This window comes from Equus przewalskii, chromosome 20 (assembly GCF_037783145.1).
Source record: "Equus przewalskii isolate Varuska chromosome 20, EquPr2, whole genome shotgun sequence".
NCBI classification, from domain to species: domain Eukaryota; kingdom Metazoa; phylum Chordata; class Mammalia; order Perissodactyla; family Equidae; genus Equus; species Equus przewalskii.
This window is the reverse complement of record NC_091850.1, coordinates 29,229,148-29,241,982: the sequence shown is the minus strand read 5'-3', so window position 1 is coordinate 29,241,982 and position 12,835 is coordinate 29,229,148. Positions and strand designations below refer to the sequence as shown.

General features: G+C 42.7%; 1 protein-coding gene across 4 annotated transcripts in view; it reads right to left on the bottom strand.

Moving 5' to 3' along the window:
- Positions 1–5,520: 5,520 nt before the first annotated feature.
- CAPSL (calcyphosine like) overlaps positions 5,521–12,835 on the bottom strand; it is a 48,177-nt gene continuing 40,862 nt past the window's right edge. For all 4 annotated transcript variants that reach the window (XM_070587030.1, XM_070587027.1, XM_070587031.1 and 1 more), the window contains exon 6: positions 5,521–6,122. The gene's annotated coding sequence lies outside the window, so the exon portion shown is untranslated. The remainder of the gene's footprint in view (positions 6,123–12,835) is intronic.

Here is a 12,835-nt window from a genome sequence, read left to right as displayed (position 1 = left end):
CTTAGAAGAAGGAAAGAGCAAGCCAATCTTGCTGGAAGATTGAGGAAAGTTTTGTAAAGGAATTAACTTTTGGATTAGGCCTCAAAATGTGAGCTAGTTTGACAAATAATGACTTGGTTTGTTATTCTGCTTCAACCTCAGCTGTGTATACTGCAGTTCAGTTCTGGCACTAACCAGCCAGAGTGAGGGCACAAGCTAAAGGGCACAGTCCCCAACAGAAGCGCTCTTACTTGAAATGTTTACTTCTTACTTCAGGGGTCTCCAGGCCACTTGCACTTCTGTATTAGTCAGGGTTCTCCAGAAAAACAGAACCAACAGGGTGTGTTCCTGTGTGTGTGTGTGTGTGTGGGGAGAGAGAGAGAGGTTATTTTAAGAAATTGGTTCACATGATTGTGAGGCCCGGCAAGACTGAAATCTGTGGAGCAAGCTGGCAGGCTGGCATCATGTAGAAGTTGATGTTACAGTTTTGTTTTTTCTTTTTAAGGTTGGCCCTTAGCTAATATCTGTGGCCAATCCTTTTTTTTTTTCTTCTTATTCTCCCCAAAGCCCCTCAGTACATAGTTGTATTTTCTAGCTGAAGGTGCTTCTAGTTCTGCTATGTGGGATACCGCCTCAGCATGGCCTAATAAGTGGTGCTAGGTCCATGCCCAGGATCCAAACCAGTGAAACCCTGGGCCGCTGAATCAGAGCGAGCTAACTTAACCACTTGGCCACAGGGCCAGCCCTGATGTTACAGTCTTGAGTGTGAATTCTGCAGGGCAGGCCAGGCAGGCTAGAAACTCAAGCAGGATTTCTATATTACAATCTTAAATTTATAGCCACGTGGTTAGAGATGCTGCTTCCTTGACCCCCTCAGTTTCAGTGATTTGCTAGAATGACTCACAGAACTCAGGAAGGCACTCTACTTACAATTAGAGTTTTATTATGAAGGATACAAATCAGGAGGACCAGCCAGATAAAGAGACACATAGGGCGAAGTCTGGGAGGAAATGCAGAGTGCTCTCTTCTCTTCTAGAATCGAGGAGTGTCACCCCTCAACACACACACATCAATGTGTTCACCAACTAGCATGTGCCACTGAGGTTCAGTGTTCAGAGATTTTAGCGGGGTTCACTGTGTGGGCACGCTTGATTAAATCATTGCCCACATAACTGAACTCAATCTCCAGTGCCCCTCCCTTCTTCCAAGGTGGGGCTGGCCTGAAGTTCCAACTCTCATGTCAGGTGGTTAGTCTTTCTGATGATGGGCCCCCATCCTGAAACTGTCTAGGTGCTCACCCTGAGTCACCTCATTAGCATAACAAGGGCAATTTTATCATTCAGGAAATTCCACTAGTTTTAGAAGCTCTGTGCCAGGAACCCAGGACAAAAACCACACAAATTCTTTATTATACCACACTTGCATGATGGAAGCATAGAAAATGTGGAGGATGTGATGGGAGAGATGACTGGAAACATGCAGATCAGGGCAAACTGTGGGATGCCTTAAACGCCGGGCCAAGGTCTCTGCACTCTTAAATTGGGGTTGGGGAGCTACTGAATGTCTTTTAGAAATGAAGTGATGTGAATGAACTTGAAGCTTAGGAAAAATCATTATGGTATTAGTGTGAAAGATGGATGGAGAGGCATAAGACTGCAGGCAGGGAAACTAGCTGAAGATGATTTCTACATTTGAGGTAAAAGGGACTGAACCTGTACAGTTGGAAAGAAGAGAAGGACACTCAAAATATAATCAGCAGACTGTGGAAAGTGATGTCAAACACTTCCACAGAGCCTATTTAGTGCCAGGTAAAGTTCTAAGTGTTTTCCATATATTAACTCATTTAATGCTCACCCTATAATATAGTCACTATTTTCTCCACTTAACAGGTGAGGAAACAAGTTTGAGAGGTCAAGTAATTTGCCCAAGATCATACAGCTAGTGAGCCACATAGAGTCAGATTTTAAGCCAGGCAGGCTGGCTCCAGCAGATCCACCCTAAACCATTGTTACTCCACCTCTTGGAAAGAGGAAAGAGAGATCCCTGGGTTCCTGGCCCAGGCTGTTGGAGATCTAGTGAGGTCTAGGGCTGAGATATTCAGGCCTAGAAGCACACTTGGTGTAAGTCAAAGATGGGGTGGGGTTAATGGAGGGCAGGGAAAGGTAACGTGAATTTTATTCTGGAAGTGCTTTCTCTTTTTTTGTTGAGGAAGATTAGCCCTGAGCTAACATCTGCTGCCAGTCCTCCTCTTTTTGCTGAGGAAGACTGGCCCTGATCTAACATCTGTGCCCATCTTCCTCCACTTTATATGTGGGACAACTACCACAGCATGGCTTGCCAAGTGGTGCCATGTCCGCACCTGGGATTCAAACCAGCAAACCCCAGGCCGCCAAAGCAGAATCTGCACACCGGGCCAGCCCCTGGAAGTGCTGATTTTCATGTGAAAGTGAGCAATATGTGCAGATGTCTACCACGTGGGCTCTTGCCACCAGAGAGTAAGATCTCTCCTCCCACATTTTTTGGTGACATCATGTGTTAGATTTAGTATCTTAATGGTGTCCTGATTTTTAACTCTACTTGATTCTAAAATTTTTCCCTACAGTTTCCATCTGTAATAATACTCAACCTGAATTTTCAGTTTAAAGTGTTTGCAAACCCTTAAATCACCTTCCCATGATTTATTAAACCATGTTCATTAGTTATTCTGATGCATTGTCTCCAGATAAGATGATTCTCTCTGATTTACGTTTTTCCCTCTAATATGAATCAAGAAAGTAACTGACTTCTGTGGTCAGTACTCTGGGGCTACAGAAAAGTACGCTCCAAACGACATGGAAATAAGATAGCCCTTAGAGCAACATTAAAATGACCGAGGTAATTCACAGGCAGTGAATTATAACAGAGGGATATAAAGTACCCAAAAGAGACAAACGTCAGCCCAGGCAGGCAAGGCAAGCCAGATTTCATCGACATGTCTAATTCGTTAACTAAACTGAAGGGAAGAGTGTGTTTTTCCTATGGCTAGTTAGTCAGTTGAGGCATTGAGAAAGAGAATGGTGAGAGAACACATCTTTGCTCGTCCCCTCCAGGGACTACTGGGAAAAGAACATTAAGGTCTTACTGGCAAATTGAATGCAATAAACTGTCAGCCTAATTTCATTAAATATTCTAATCTTCATGCCGTTTGTTCTGATTCCAATGACAAAAAAAATCTCATAGTTATAATTACGTTTCCAATAAGAGATCTGCCTGTGGGACAAAAATTTTCTCATTTATCAACATAAACAACTTGGTTCCAGTATGTGTGATAGGACATGGCTACGACTCTTCACAGAAAGTCGCTAAGTAGACATAGATGAAAAATTCCTAAGACCCGTTCATACAAGCAGACAAAGGATGAGTTGCCTTGGTGTTTTGGCAACATGAATTCCAAGGCCTGGAATAGCATCATGAGGCCCAAATGGAAAGACTTACTGATTAGAGAATTATTACCTTATGTGGTTATAAAAGTTGTTTTCTTGGGGGCTGGCCAAGTGGCGCAGCAGTTAAGTTTGCACGTTCCACTTCGGTGGCCCAGAGTTCACCGGTTCGGATCTCAGGTGTGGACATGGCACCTCTTGGCAAGCCACGCTGTGGTAGGCGTCCTACATATATAAAGTAGAGAAAGATGGGCACGGGTGTTAACTCAGGGCCAGTCTTCCTCGGCAAAAAGAGGAGGATTGGCAGCAGGTGTTAGTTCAGGGCTAATCTTCCTCAAAAAAAAAAAAGTAAAAGAGAAAAGTTGTTTTCTTGGTTGCTAACATGGTTAAGGACAGAGAGTTCCTTAGTTGTACATGCCACTAACCTGGCAAATATCTCACTCCATGTGGGCTACCAAGACTACACGCGTGCCTCTATAAGAAAATGGAAGGCAATGAGGCTTGCTATTTCAAGCGGCAGAAACAGCTGGTTGTCCATCAAAATGTGTACTCTCCCACCATTAGACAGATTTTCACTGGCAGGACAATTTACTGCCCAGGACTACACTTCCCAGCCTCCCTCACATTTAGATGTAATCATAAGACTAGTTATCATGAAATGGGATGCAAGCAGAAGTGTGTGTGTCACTTCCAGACTACAGCTTTTCACAAAGCTCTTCACCCTTCACTACACACTCTCCCTCTTCAGATACATGGATATCATTGCCTATGAAGCCCTAGAGAACAGTGAAACCGCAAAACTGAGAAATCCTGCAACCCAGAACCGCTACATGGAAGAAAGCTGTTCACTGACCCCAAACAGCTGATACATGATACTGAGTGAAAAAGAAATGTATATTGCGTTTGAACTTTTATAAATTTGAGGGTTTATTTGTTACTGCAGCTGGAATTACCGTAACATACCATGTGCATACCCTCTGCACTGCTTAGTAGTATCTGAGAATAAACTTCTAAAAGCAACCTTGAGCTGAGAGCCAAGCTATCATTCTCTCACATCCTCACACCCGGATGAGGTTCTCTGATCTGACCTCAGCAAAATGAGAATTGTATTCTCCATAGTAGATTAATGGCTTGGCATTCCAGTTTTAGCATCAGTTTCTGTGAGATGGCTCAATGTAGGTTTCTCTTAAGCAATGGCCCTTCCCTCAGAGGGCTGACAAGTTTGGATCTCTGAGGCTGGAAGGCTGCAGGACTCAGCCCTGGACTATTAGAAATTCTCCAATTGAAAGACCACTGTACAAAGCCTCTTGGAAGTGCTATTTCTCTCCTATGCATGTCTGGGAGGCAAGTACGTTTTCTTTGACACTTCCTTCATACTTTCAAGACTTTAAAGACAAGGAGAGGAGGGCCCAGCAGTCAAAAATCATAAATTATTATGACCAACCAAAAGTAAGCAAAGATTAAACCAAATGCACAGGAAATATACAAGCTGGTATCTCTTTACCCCTCACTACTCACAGTGTTACTTGCAGACCAGAGGCATCAACATCATGGGGAAGCTGGTTAGAAAGGCTCAAGTTCAGTCTCCACCCAGACTTCAGAATCAGAGTTAACATTTTAACAAGATCCCCAGGTGACTTGTACACTCATTCAAGTTTGAGAATCACAGCTTTGGCCTTCCATCTCCTCTCCCACCCTCACTTCTTCCCCTTTTCCAAGATGAAGGACCTATGGATACATGTGTAATCAACCTACGGCCATTTTTGTTACCTGAGAAGCAGTTATTGGAGGAAGAGAAATGGGTCAGAAAACCTCCTCCTGCCTTTGGGAGGAGCCTAGAAATGGGTTCAAAGGATGAATTCCCAACAACACTTTTTAACGTCCTCCTCACCAGTATACCCTAAAGCATTTCCTTTCTCCTGTTTCGCCCAAATAGGCTGATCCAGTAAGTGAGCCCACTCCATGAAAGCCTGGCTTTCCACCAAGTGGGCAGCTGAGCCCCTCTTCCTTTTGTCACCAGAATCACTTATGCTTTCTGTTCACGCAAGTGTGGGAACTTACTGAGTTTAATCCCCTGGACTGAAAAATGAAAATAGCCACACACACAAAAAAAGTCATTAAATTTCAGAATAAAATAAATTTTATTTGTAAAGTATTCACTAAGAAAAACATTAAAATAAGTAAGTTCAGGAAATTTTACAGTTAGACGTTCCTCTAATCCCTGTATTATGACCTCCTGCTGCAGATCCCTAAGACAGCAAATACAGTGAAAGTATAGGGAAACCACTGCCTTTATACCTATCAGAGGAACGGCTATAATGAGAAGGGCATTATTTCACCTGAGAACCACTTCCGAGTCTCGCTTCATGGTTTTCTTTCTTCCTTTCTTCCTTCTTTCCTTCCTTTCTTTCTTTCTAATTTAAAAATATATCCTCGGGCATTTAAGGAAATGACTGTGTCCCAAGTAATTAAGTAAGATGACTAAAGATCTATTGCTTGTCAAATTCCAGATCTTTCAGAAACTTTAGTTTACACGTTATCAAAATCTATATTACTGGACTTGTTTTAAACTCGTTCCACTCTCTGAGAGTCCCTGATTTCCAAAGAACTAACAGACAAAGGTCATAATCTCCAGGATTTTCTCATCATTAAAATGAAATAGGCATCAGTGTCAATAGAAGCACTAACACCAGCATAATAGTTCAAAAAGTCTTCTTTTGAAACCTGGAGGGGACAAAAGGCAAGAGAAAAAAAGAAGGAAATGATGTCAAAATATGTGAATCCTAGTAGAGCATTTTCTGTTCTCCCTGAAATATTTTCTATTGAGTTTGATTTGCCACTGGCAGTCAGGCTGGGTCAGGAGAGTGGGGGAGCCTGGGTTGCCTTTCCCCTCTGACGTGGCTTTCTGAGGTGGGGCATTTGCAGGCACCACCAAAGACCCACTTGCCCATTGGTGCTGCTCTAGAACATACTCTGTGCCATCATACTTGTGGCTCTTACTAACACTTTAGGGTGGAGAAGTTTAGAGCATAAATGAACAGACAAAAAAGCTCTTTAGGGAAAGGTAGTCTAGACCAAACACATAGGTAGGGATAGAACTAGAAAATGGGGTACTTCCCAGGATCCTTGGGCATCCAGGAGTACATGATAGCTGGCATTCAATAGCAGAGTGCAGGGGACTAGCCATATGGGAGGTGCTAGAGGACAAACTCTCCCGGCTTCTCAGTTTGGCCAGGATGTGTGCTGGTGTTTGCTGGTGGGCCCTGTGCCTCCTATAATGGGCAATGAAGTTATGAGCAAAGATACAAACAGCAGGAGCCAACCCCTACGTTCCATCTCTCTCCTCCCGCTTAACCTCCCCTGTTCCTTAACACCAGCCCATAGAGTAACACTATTCTGCATAGTCCTGGAAGCACCACTCAGAGGCTGGGCATCTGGGAGTTTGGTTGGCCAGCTAGATGGCAGTCGTCCAGCCCTGAAGGAAAAGGAATATTAATGCCAAATTTTCAAACTCTCATTCTCAGCTGTCAAAATAATGGTTTTTATGGATAATTACATTTTTTTCTTTTAAAAGCACAAGAGAATACAATCTGAACAGGGTCTTATCACCTTCAAAGAAGAAATTTCATCACCTGCAACTGAAACATCACACAGGGAACATCTTTAAGTGATTGAAAAGCACTGAGGAAGTAAACTTTTAAGGAAGCAGGCTGTGTCACATGTTAGCTAAGAAGAAGAAACATATTTTGGAAACACCTTTTAAAACTGAAAAACAAAAGCTAGATAAACTCTTTTGTTACAAGAGTAGCTGATGTTTCAAGCTTTAAATTGAAGAAATTCTATTAAATCTGAACCTCGTTAATGGCAAGGCACCATCTGATAATGTGACAAAATGACAGGGTTAGTATTGTAGATTAAACCATATCTAACCTTGTAGCTCAATAAATTGTTGATTTCTGTTCCTTGAAATGATATACTCACTATTGCCATTAAGACAAGTTCTGGCTTTCAATGCATATAAAACTGACCACTAAAGTATGTATAGGTAAACCAAAGTATGTATAATATTAAACAAAAAATATATATATATATATTTTGAGGAAGATTAGCCCTAAGCTACCATCTGCCACCAATCCTCCTCTTTTTGCTGAGGAAGACTGGCCCTGAGCTAACATTTGTGCCCATCTTCCTCTACTTTGTATGTAGGACGTCTGCCACAGCATGGCTTGACAAGTGGTGCACAGGTCTGCCCCCGGAATCCAAACTGGCAAACCCCAGGCTGCTGAAGCGGAACGTATGAACTTAACCTCTGCACCACTGGGCTGGCCTCTAAACAAAACATTTTTAAACTTATATCATAAATATCATGGAAATTCTGCTTTATAAAGCATTGTTATTGATCTTCAATTTCTATTAAAAAATGCTATCAAGATAAGATTTACACGTAGGAACACTTCACTATCTAGAAGATAGCTTGCGTTACAGTTATGCAAATTAAGGAATGTCAACTAACAACTGGCCTGGGACTGTTTTAAAAAATACCTGGGAACTTTTTATGACTAGCATACTGATTACATTTATATGCCAATAGATATCGCCAAGTATCTAGAAACATATATGAATATAGGCAGACACAGCCCTTATCATCTTCTTAACATCACTGCCTTGCTTAGCAACACTTTTGTTTAGTGTAGATGAAACAAAAGTAAATTTTCACTCAAACTCTATCTAAATGAGCCCAATTAGTGGAGCCTGAGTTAATGGGAACTTACTATACTCACTTTGCAGCTTAAAAGATAATCTTAAGTAACCGGAAGTTGAATGATATTGCTAAATGAGATTTTAGTATGAAGAAGTATGAAATTTGTGGAAGAGTATTTTATTTCCTAGTTTCCTTGAAGACTGAAGGAATGATCTGGGTTTCCTAAGGTAGTGGCTGACATTTGATAGTAGCCTGCATCTGGGTAGCACTTTATCCCCTCAGAGTGGAAGCCCTCAGGGGCTCACTATAACCCTGGAGGGAGGAAGTCACTCTGCCATCTGCCATTTTCTCTCAATTGCAGGTCCCCATCCTGTTCTAAGGCTCTCTGGGAGCACTGATTGCCATCAGTTCCACATGTGCCCTGAACGTTTCCAGGAGACCAGCAACTCAGACCTTTCAAGTTTAAGATCAAGATGTTCCCAAAATAAATACCAGTCCCTGAGTGCCGAGTACTAAGGTCAGTCAAGAAAAAGTTACTCAGGTCTTTGCTGGCAGGATTACAAACTACATACTCAGATCTTGCTTCAAACTTCAGGCACTTGAGCTCTGAGTCACAGGGTCCCTCGTAAATTTATTACAAGGTCTAGAGCAGAATGAAACTGGAGAAGAATGATAGTTATATGGGCAGTGTTCCATAAAGCTGGGCATGACCTTTTGCCCATTTGGGCTGTTTGACACAGTTCCAGTGTTGGAAGCAGCACTGGGAACCAGAAACCCACAGTGCTTACAAGAACTTTGGTGAAACAGAAATTGTATCAACAGTGTTCAACGGCTGTTAGGATTTCTATAATACTGCAGAGAAATAATAAATAGATAAATTCTGCTTATGAAGCATAGGGAGAAGATTCTAGAACACAAGCAAATAGGCCATTACGTTTTGAGATTTTCTTTCCCTGACATAATATACCTTTCTGGTAATTGCAAGGCCCATCCTCAAAACCTCAGCTACGGGTTGGTTGCTCATATTTTCAGTAGGTGTCTCTCCTGAAGAGCACCTTCCCCTCTATCTGGCTGAGGGAAAATACTGGCTTTGGCAAAGCAGGTGTGAGAATGAAACAAGAAGGTCGTGCTATTCTCAGAGAGGAAGAGCTGCCTCACCACAGCCTCTCACCGCACCAACTGAGGTAGCAGAAAGAACTCTTCTCACACAGCGTGTTCTCAGAACCCCCATCAATCATTTGTTTATGTTTCTTTCAACAGATTTCACCCGTCATCTGTTTCAAAACACTTAATTTCAGGGGATTAACTTAGTGGGGTTTTTAAAATTACAATAAAAGTCCTAGCTGTCTCTATTAAGGTTATGTAGTTTTCATATGAGCAACTTGGAGGAGTAAAACCATGCTTAGAAACATTGGCTTTCAAAAAGATCAGTTACACAAAAATAACATTATATGGCAATCTATCAGACCCTTGGCACCTGTGTTTTTCCTTGAATCATAAGCATTTTTAAAATTTAAAATGCTGATTTATTCAACAAGCTCTTAGTTTAAAACAACAGCCTATAATTTCCAAGAAAGCAGGTTGGTTGACTAATCTGGACCATTGGAAGTTGTGAGGTTTTTCATTCTGTTCCCCAAAGAGATATGCACAAATCCAAAAAGGTACACTAAGCAGAGAATGGCAGTAGGATTTCATGACGGAGGAGTAGAAGGGCACCCACACACCACCCAAGAATTCATTTGGTTAATTTAATCTCCACTTGACTAAACATCAGCAGAACAGATTGCATCAAGATTACTTGATGACGGTGGAATCGTTACCTACTTGTGGCTCACTGAGGCAATCCACAATGGCCAAGAGAAGTGAAGGCCCAAAACAACGATCTGCCTCCAAGAATAGAAGGAGATTTTCCTTCAGTTGTCTTGATAGATTGTCTACATGCATCAAATTTACTACACAGTTTCCCAATACACTGCAGTAGGAAAGGCTGCAACCGTCCTGGCTTCAGAAGCTGCAGGAACTCAGAGGGGAGGTCAGTGCCCACGTTCTCCCTCCTTTCTGATCTCTTCCACTGAGGCCTGTTAGTTTGGTTTGAAAGCTAGTGGTTTTGTTTGCATTTATTCTAGCTCATTGCTCTCCCCCCACAACCTAGAATAGAACATGGCACATAGCAGCAGCTCAATAAATATTTAATGAAGGGATGTATTTTCAAACTAAAACCATGATGCGTGCAAAGCCAACGTGCAGCCTACTTGGAGGGGGCCCAGCTCTGCCTTAGAAGCTGCTGTTAGGATGTAAAATGTGACTCCACGCCTGCCACCAAACCACAAAGAGCCGTACATGTCCTCCAGAGTGCCGTTTGGGTCTGGGAAGAAATCCTGTTAGTCTGAATGTCTGCGAAAATCAGCCCCGAAGACCGGCTGGAGGAATTCTGCCTCAGTCTACAACGCAACTCGTGCATCTTGGATTTCTCATTTGCACTCTGAATGGAATTCAAGCAGGATGCGATCCAGCTCCTGACAGCCGCCGTGGCAGGGTCTCCTCTGCTCTTGCCTAGGTTTGCGTTTAGGGGAGTTAGAACCCAGATTTAGTGCAGGTATTGGTGGCTTGTTCTGATTAATCCTGATTCTCAGAATTTCTACACATGTTGCTCCTGTTTCATAAAAAAGCTGTTAGTTTTATCCTCTTTTCATTGGCTTATTTATTTATTTACTTCCTATGTAGGTTCCTGGCCCCAGAAGTAAAGGACTCCCAAGGGTTATTTTAGAAACTTCTTATTGTGTTTTATCTCCTGACCCAAGTGCTTACTTTTTAAGCTCAAATGGAGTAATGTTTAAATTGTGAAAGTTAAATAAACAGAAAATATATCCAGAACAGTATTAGCAAATGGGTTTTAATAAATGACCATTCACTGTTCCTTCCACTGGTACTAGAAGGAGTAAAGGTGATAATGAGGGAATCCAGGGTAGACCAGAAATCCCAGATAAGATTCAGAATAGGAGAGGTGTGACTCTTGACCATCAGGTTCTCAGGAGATCTTGTTTATGGAGGGCGAGGGGGCTGTGGTGGAATCCTCACTTGTGGCCCAGAACTTAACCTTCTAGAACGGAGGTAACTAAATGTGACCAAATACACTGTGAGGCACAGGTTATCTGAAATCTGATAGCTGCGCCCCAATTAGACAGGAAGCAACGTACAACTGGGGAAGATGAAGCTGATAGCTGCAACCCAGTCCTTGTTCAGAATCACATGCTAACTCCATGGCCCCAGTTAAGCAGAGGCATGAGTTGTCCCAGAATCAAAGACACAATCTATCCAGAGCAGTAGGCTTGAAACCCACCATGCCCAAGAAACTGGGACCTCTCCTTAGCCACAATCTACCAGGTGCAAGCTGCAGAAAACATGGATATTTTTTCTATACATTGCTTTATAATTTCTCCTGGCTTTCTATGTCATTTCTACATATTTCTTCATATCACTTGGCATCTTTTGGCCTGCCAACTTCTATATAAGCCTAGATAATAAATCCAATGGAAAACTAGATTTGCATAGTTAATTTCCAAAAAAGGTTGGTGGCCCATGATATGGGGATGCTCCCATCCTCAAGAAAAAGGTCCCTTTCCCAGCCTGTCACCAGAGTGAGAGATTAGCTCCTCAACAACAAACAAAGGAAGGTGTCCTCTTTAATGATTGCCATAATTCTCATCTGGAAACACCTGTTTTCACAGTTTTTAAATCAATGTATATCCTGATCTCACCTTCCAAGTCTGTGAAATAAAAAGCAAACAAGTGAATGAGTAGAACATACGTCAAGTGTGTTCAAGCCCAAATCCAGAGCCACTTAAACATATAAGATCTTAAAAGGGACTATTACTCCAATCTATGTCCCCAAACCAGGGGGTGAGTGCAGCCAGGGACAGAGGTGGCAAAAATGACTGTCCCTGAGCAACAAAGCAGAGTGGTCACTATCTCCAGCACCATAGTCAGAGGGCAAGTCACTGTGTTTTTATCTCTAGCCCAGACACAGAAAACACCAGGGGAGAGTGGTAGTTTCAACATCTATTTTCCAGCAGCTGGGGCTGCCTTTGCTTAGAGTCACATATCAACAGGGGAGAGTCACATATCAACAACATGAAACTAAAGCTTGGAGATGAGAGGAGAACGCTTTGAGCCGTGAAATGTCACGATGGAAAATCTGGGGCCGGCCCCGCGGCCCAGTGGTTAAGTTTGCACGCTCTGCTTCAGTGGCCTAGGGTTCACCAGTTCTGATCCTGGGTATGGACCCTATGCACTGCTCATAAGGCTTTGCTGTGGCAGCATCCCATATGGAGGAAATAGAATGACTTGCAGCCAGGATATACAACTGTGTTCTGGGGCTTTGAGGAGGAATAAACAAAAGAGGAAGACTGGCAACAGATGTTAGCTCAGGGCCGATCTTGCTAAAAAAAGAAAAAGATGGAAAATCTGCTTTGGAGTACACCTGTGATCCTGGTCTACTTCACCCCCGACTTCCTTGTGCTGGTGGGAACCTCAACATGATTGGCCAATGGCAGGGAGAGGAGAGATGAACAGTCCACCAGGCAAAGGTTTACTGAGATGCTCTGCCCACTCACAGGGCAAGAGGTCCCACATAAAATCTGAGAGCACACCTCAGCCTCAAACTTTAATCACAGGAATGGTCCTGGCTTTGCCGCTCAAGGAGATGGCTCCAGTCTCACACCAGCCTTTAAAATGG